This window comes from Molossus molossus, unplaced genomic scaffold (genome assembly GCF_014108415.1).
Source record: "Molossus molossus isolate mMolMol1 unplaced genomic scaffold, mMolMol1.p scaffold_m16_p_10, whole genome shotgun sequence".
NCBI lineage: Eukaryota > Metazoa > Chordata > Mammalia > Chiroptera > Molossidae > Molossus > Molossus molossus.
In genome coordinates this window covers 31,180,222-31,186,002 of record NW_023425345.1, presented here as the reverse complement: position 1 = coordinate 31,186,002, position 5,781 = coordinate 31,180,222, and the positions used below count along the sequence as shown (strand labels likewise).

Here is a 5,781-nt window from a genome sequence, read left to right as displayed (position 1 = left end):
TATCTTAAAACTTTTAAAACCCTTAACACTTTTTAAAGCATATTTATTCATTTATTTATATTTTGTATTAGGTTCAGGTGTACAGAACAGTGGTTAGACAATTATATAATTTACGAAGTGACCCCTCTGATAACTCTATTACCCACCTGACATACAGAGTTATTACAATATATTGACTATATTCCCTATGCTGTACTTTACATCCCCGTGACTATTTTCTTACTCCCTTCATCTCTTTACACTTTTTATAACTATATCTTAAAACTGTGGTCTTAGGACCCACAGACTTCCATATAATGTGATTGTGTAGAACAATGCAACTTAAAGCAAATTGTGGCATCGCTTTATATGTGCACACATTCTTTTGTAACTGAGCAAATGAATTAATGGAGTCTGTGATTTGTGATTAGTGGAATTAAGCTATCTGAAAATTATACAGTATTAAATATTCATTTTATATAAGAAAAACTGCTTGGAACTGCTTATTTTTATGTATTACATATATGTAATATAATGATAGAAAACTGTTTATTTTAAACATTGAAATATATTCAGAGTTGGAATTCTTCAATTATAGAGAAAGAAAACTAAGACCTACCTTTGAACATGATTTAATCTATGATCATTTAAAAGTTTTTGCTAACTACACAAGTACAACTGGAAAGCAACTTGTCATATATATACTTGCCATTATCTTTGCTAATGGGAGTTGAGGCAGAAATGTACAGATGAATGAATAGATAAATAAAGGATGGATGGGAGGTGAATGGTAATGAGTGTGTGCTTGTGGTAGTTCCCGTCTTGCTGCCCATTTCTCAAATGAATGTATTAATGATTCTTGGATACCTTCCTGGCCCCTATTACTTCTGCAGTTTATGTCTGATTCCATAATTAAGCTGTGAGGGCCAGGCACAGGATCAGTGGTCAGTAACTGTTTATTGTGTGAATGACAAATAATCAGCAGAAACAAGAAAAACATAGATGCTCTGAAATAAATATCTGTTAAATATAATGAATTTATGAAGCTAGCAAAGCTATGATCCTGGATACTCCACAAAATAATATTTTCCATGACCAAATTGCAGATCAAACATTTAATGACAGGAAAAGTCACAGAAAGCAACTAAAAAAAAGTAGAAATTTATACAATAATTATTTTTAGTAACTAATAGTTATTTTTGTTAAAGAATTATAGCAACCTTGAATTTTGCTTAATGTATTATATTCAAATTATCCTTATAAGAGAAAAAAATTGACATGATAAACTTGAAAGTGAATAGAACTAGAAAACAATTCCTTTTTTCAAAAAACAAACTTTAGTAGATGAATCTCTAAAGTGTTAGGATTTCTGTGTAAGTCAACAATGGGAAAGGCCACTTGATACTTCATTATTACTACTAGAACTTGGAGCTCTGGCAGGTCACTAAGCACAATAGTTAAATATGATTTAATGATAAGTGAATTTCGACCCTCAAATATCCTGGCATCTCTCTGTGGCTGTCACTCAGACTACACTCCCAAAAGGCTCATCACAATCAGATGATTTTAGTTACAAAGGTAGAATCTCTGGATATCTCATATTTTAATGAGCCCCTGTTTATAATGTATGGAAATGTTTTTGCTAATACACCTTTTAAAATTCCCAGTTGTCCTTACTTAAAGTAGCAAGTACCTTCCCCAAGTTTCAGCAAGTGTCTCCCCAAGACTCTCTGAGACTTGGCCCCTACTTAATGATCCAGGTGCATTTTCAGGGTCTCCAACCCCATTCCCACCTCAGTTTTTCTTCCAGCCATTGTAAGCCAGTTGCAACACTACCAACATCCCCTACACTCTTTCTTACCTCCTTAGTATGCATACATTACTTCTTCTGTTGTAACCCCTTTTCCTTCCTCCATTGACTCCTTCAATTCATTAAAACCACTTACCTTTCAAATCTCAGACACATCCTTCTGTCCTAACAAATATATCCCATGTCCATTGAGACTGGATGAAGCACCTATCAAGTGTTTATTGTGCTATGTACCAACTGCTATTTCATCTGTCTGTATTTCCCCACTACATTGGGAGGATGGGATGTCTTGTGTATTCTCAGCTGTCTCCAATGCCTGGTAATTTGCCTCATATATATGGTAGGTACTCAGTAAACAGATGCTGATGAATGAAAAATAAGGACAGCAAAAAGATAAGAAACATATTAGAAGATCATATTTTAAAAACACATTTTTGGACAGTTAAATCAAGGAAGGAACAAGGTGTATGTGAGGATGAGGTGGCATAGCGGGGCTGTCTACACCTACCTGAGAAGGACACAGCAGCCTCAGGCTACAGGCCTGGGACTTGGACTGCGGTTGCCTCTCTCTACCATGACGCTGTTGTCACCCAGGTGGCTACAGGTAGGCCCGTGAGGCAATCCAGGGGTTACCTTTTGCACCAGAAGAAGGAGATTGTCGGGAAGATGAAGGCCTGAGGGAAGAACAGAAAGAGCTGCAGCAGGCAGCAGTGCAGGACCAGGTGGGGGGTTTTCTGGAGAAGGCCCCCATCAGGGTCTTGAGCCAGCCCCTCAACCCCTTCATGCCCAAGACCGCCTCAGAAAAATGGTCCAGGTGATGCCCAACCCAGTCCCAGCACCAACCCACAGGCAAGGAAGGACAAGGACAAAACTCCAGCTGTCCAGCGCCTGGATCCCATCGCTGACCCCCGAGGGCAAAACCACCAAGCTAGAGAAGCGATTGTGCATGGCGACCTGTCCCATGTCTGGGAAGCCTCTGAGCATGTCCCACCTGACGCGGGCGCAGCCTGTGCCTGTCGCGGGCTCAGTGGACCTGGTAGGGCTCATCCGACGCAGTGAGCACTATGCGTGCGCCGTGACCTGACACAGCCTGAGCAAAGCCAATGTTTGCAGCCCTCTGGGGCCGTGGTCGCCCTTGAGTGCACGCAGAAGCTGATTCGGACAGAGATGGGAAACCCTGGAAATGGGGGAAAGCTCGGGGATCATGCTGCAGCAAGGTGACTCGGACTGGGTAGGCTCCGGAGCGAAGCTGCAGGCAGAGAGGTTGTGACCCAGGATGCAGGCCTGAGAGGACCAGAGACAAATAAAAGGTCTGGGAAGAGAGGGGAAAAAGACATTTATGACTGCGGTAGGCAGAATAGTATGCCCCCACAGATGCCCTCGTTCTATTCCCTGAAACCAATTGATAGGTTATCTGGTAAAGGGAAATTAAGGACGCAGATGGAATGAAGATTGCTAACCAACTGACCTTAAAATAGGGACTTATTTCTGGAATATCTAATTGGGCTTCAACTAATCAGCTCAAAGTAATCACAAAGGTCCTCAAAAGTGGAAGAGAGAAGCGGAAGAAGAGATCAGAATGATGTGATGTGAAAAGCACTCAACCTGCCGTTGCTGGCTTTGGCGGAGGAAGGGCACCAGAAGCCAAGGGCTGTAGGAAAGGCAAAAAATGGATTTTTCTCTTCAAGTCTCCAGAAAGAAACACAACCCTGTTGACCATGGTTTTAGCCCAGTGAGACCTGTGTCAGAATTCTGATCTGTGGATCTGAGAAGGAACAATTTTTGTTGTTTTAAGCCATTTTGTGGTGATTTACTATGACAGCAAATAGAAAACTAACACAGTGACCTTAGTGCAGAGTAGAATTTCTTGACACAAAAGTGCTAACCATTAAGGAAAAGTTTAATACATTTTATAACTTTCTCCCCCAGCTTTATTGAGATATAATTGACATTAAACATTGTGTAAGCTTAAGGTGTACGCAGTGATAATTTGATACACATATATATTGCAAAGTAATTATCATAGTAAGTTTAGGTAACACCTCCATCATTTCATATAATTATGTTTTGTTGGTGGTTAGAACATTTATGATCCACTCTATTGGCAACTTTTAAATATACAGTATAGTATTATTAACTATAATCATTATACTATGCATTAGATCCCCAGAACGTAACCATGTTATAACTGGAAGTTTGTATCTTTTCACCAACATCTCCCTATTAATCAATTTAATAACTTTTTTAAAAGTTCTGTTGATCAAATGATTTGCAAAGAAAGAGAAAATACAAATTATAAAACTCTAAAAGATATATCCAAATACTTAAAATAAGAACAAAGGACTAAATCTAAAATAGACAAAGTGTGCCTAAAACTAATAAGAAAAAGTAGCTCAGCCCTGGCCTGTTTGGCTCAGCGGTTAGAGCGTCGGCCTGCGGTCCTGAGAGACCCGGGTTCGGTTCCCGCTAAGGGCGCGTACCTCGGTTGCAGTTTGTCCCCGGCCCTGGTCGGTTGTGCGGGTGGCAGCCACTCGATGTGTTCCTTTCACATCGATGTTTCTCTCTCTCTCTCTCTGTTCCTCTCTCTCTCTCCCACTCTATCTGAACAAAAAAATGGAAAAATGTCCTCGGGTGAGGATTAAAAAAAAAAAAAAAAAAAAAAGAAAGAAAAAGAAAAAGTAGCCCAAAAGAAAAATAAGTAAAAGGTCTGAACTTGCATTTTAAAAAATAGGAGATCCAAATGACCAAAAATATATTTGCTAAACCTCAATAGTAATCAGGGAATGAACATTAAAACCTTAATATAACTTATTTAACTATTGATTACCATGCATTTTAATTTTAAATTTTCAGGGTATATTAGTGGTCACGGTGGCAGTGATTGCAAACTGGTAAATAAAGGATGAGCGGCAATGAGAAAAGGATTTGCATAAAAGTAAATAAAGTTATTTTTTAATTCAGAAAAAGAAATTAACCCTATTTTTAGTAACCTCTATAAATTACAAATTTTCTCCTCAGTCACACATCTTCTAATGAGCTTTGAGAGAAAGAAAAGAAACCACAAGCTAGCAATGTGTTTGCCAGAATTATTTCTACTAAGTATATATAATGACTTTAAACAAATCGCTGTGGAAAAGGGCTGAACTCTTAGTCTTTACCTTGCGTTCAAACATATGTCATTAAAATGATAACACATGAGCTTTAGCAATAGTAATCAAAGATATAAATTATCTATTTAAAAGGAATCAAGAAACAAAATAGAGTTATAGACAATTAAAATTACGTATATGTAGAGCCAGGCCTCAGCCTTCTGACTAATCTACTGCCAACATTGTTTTTATTTTGTCAGAGAACAGTAGCCAATCATTTTGCATTTTATCTATTACTATCTGGTGATAAATATTCATATATGTATATGAATCTAGTTTTATATTCCCTATAATTAATACTTCTCTACTTTACCATAAAATTTTAGTCTCTTATTCTACATACTGAATATTTGCAGTGAGACTAGTAGAGATTTATAACAGTAATTTTTAAATTCGCAAATAAAGAAGGGAGTTCAGGATAAACCACTATAAAAGGATTCACAAGAAAATTGATTTTCTGTTTAATCTCATCACAAAAGTCACTCAGGATCAGCAAACCATTTTTGTACAAACTTTCAATTCTAAATTTAAGAAAAAATAATCTCACCCTGGCCAGTTTGGCTCAGCGGTTAGAGCGTCGACCTGCGGTCCGGAGAGACCCGGGTTTGGTTCCCACTAAGGGCATGTACTTCGGTTGCAGTTTGTCCCCGGTCCTGGTTGGTCATGCGGGTGGCAGCCACTCGATGTGTCCCTTCACGTCGATGTTTCTCTCTCTCTCTCCCTTCCTCTCTCTCCCTCCCACTCTATCTGTACAAAAAATGGAAAAATACCCTCGGGTGAGGATTAAAAAAAAACAAAACAAAACAAAACAAAAAAAAAAAAAAAAGAATCTCAAGTCCCAAA

General features: G+C 38.4%; 1 pseudogene; it reads left to right on the top strand.

Annotated features, from left to right (window-relative positions):
• LOC118623373 overlaps positions 1 to 3,059 on the top strand; it is a 67,036-nt pseudogene extending 63,977 nt beyond the window's left edge.
• The last annotated feature ends 2,722 nt before the right edge of the window (positions 3,060 to 5,781 follow it).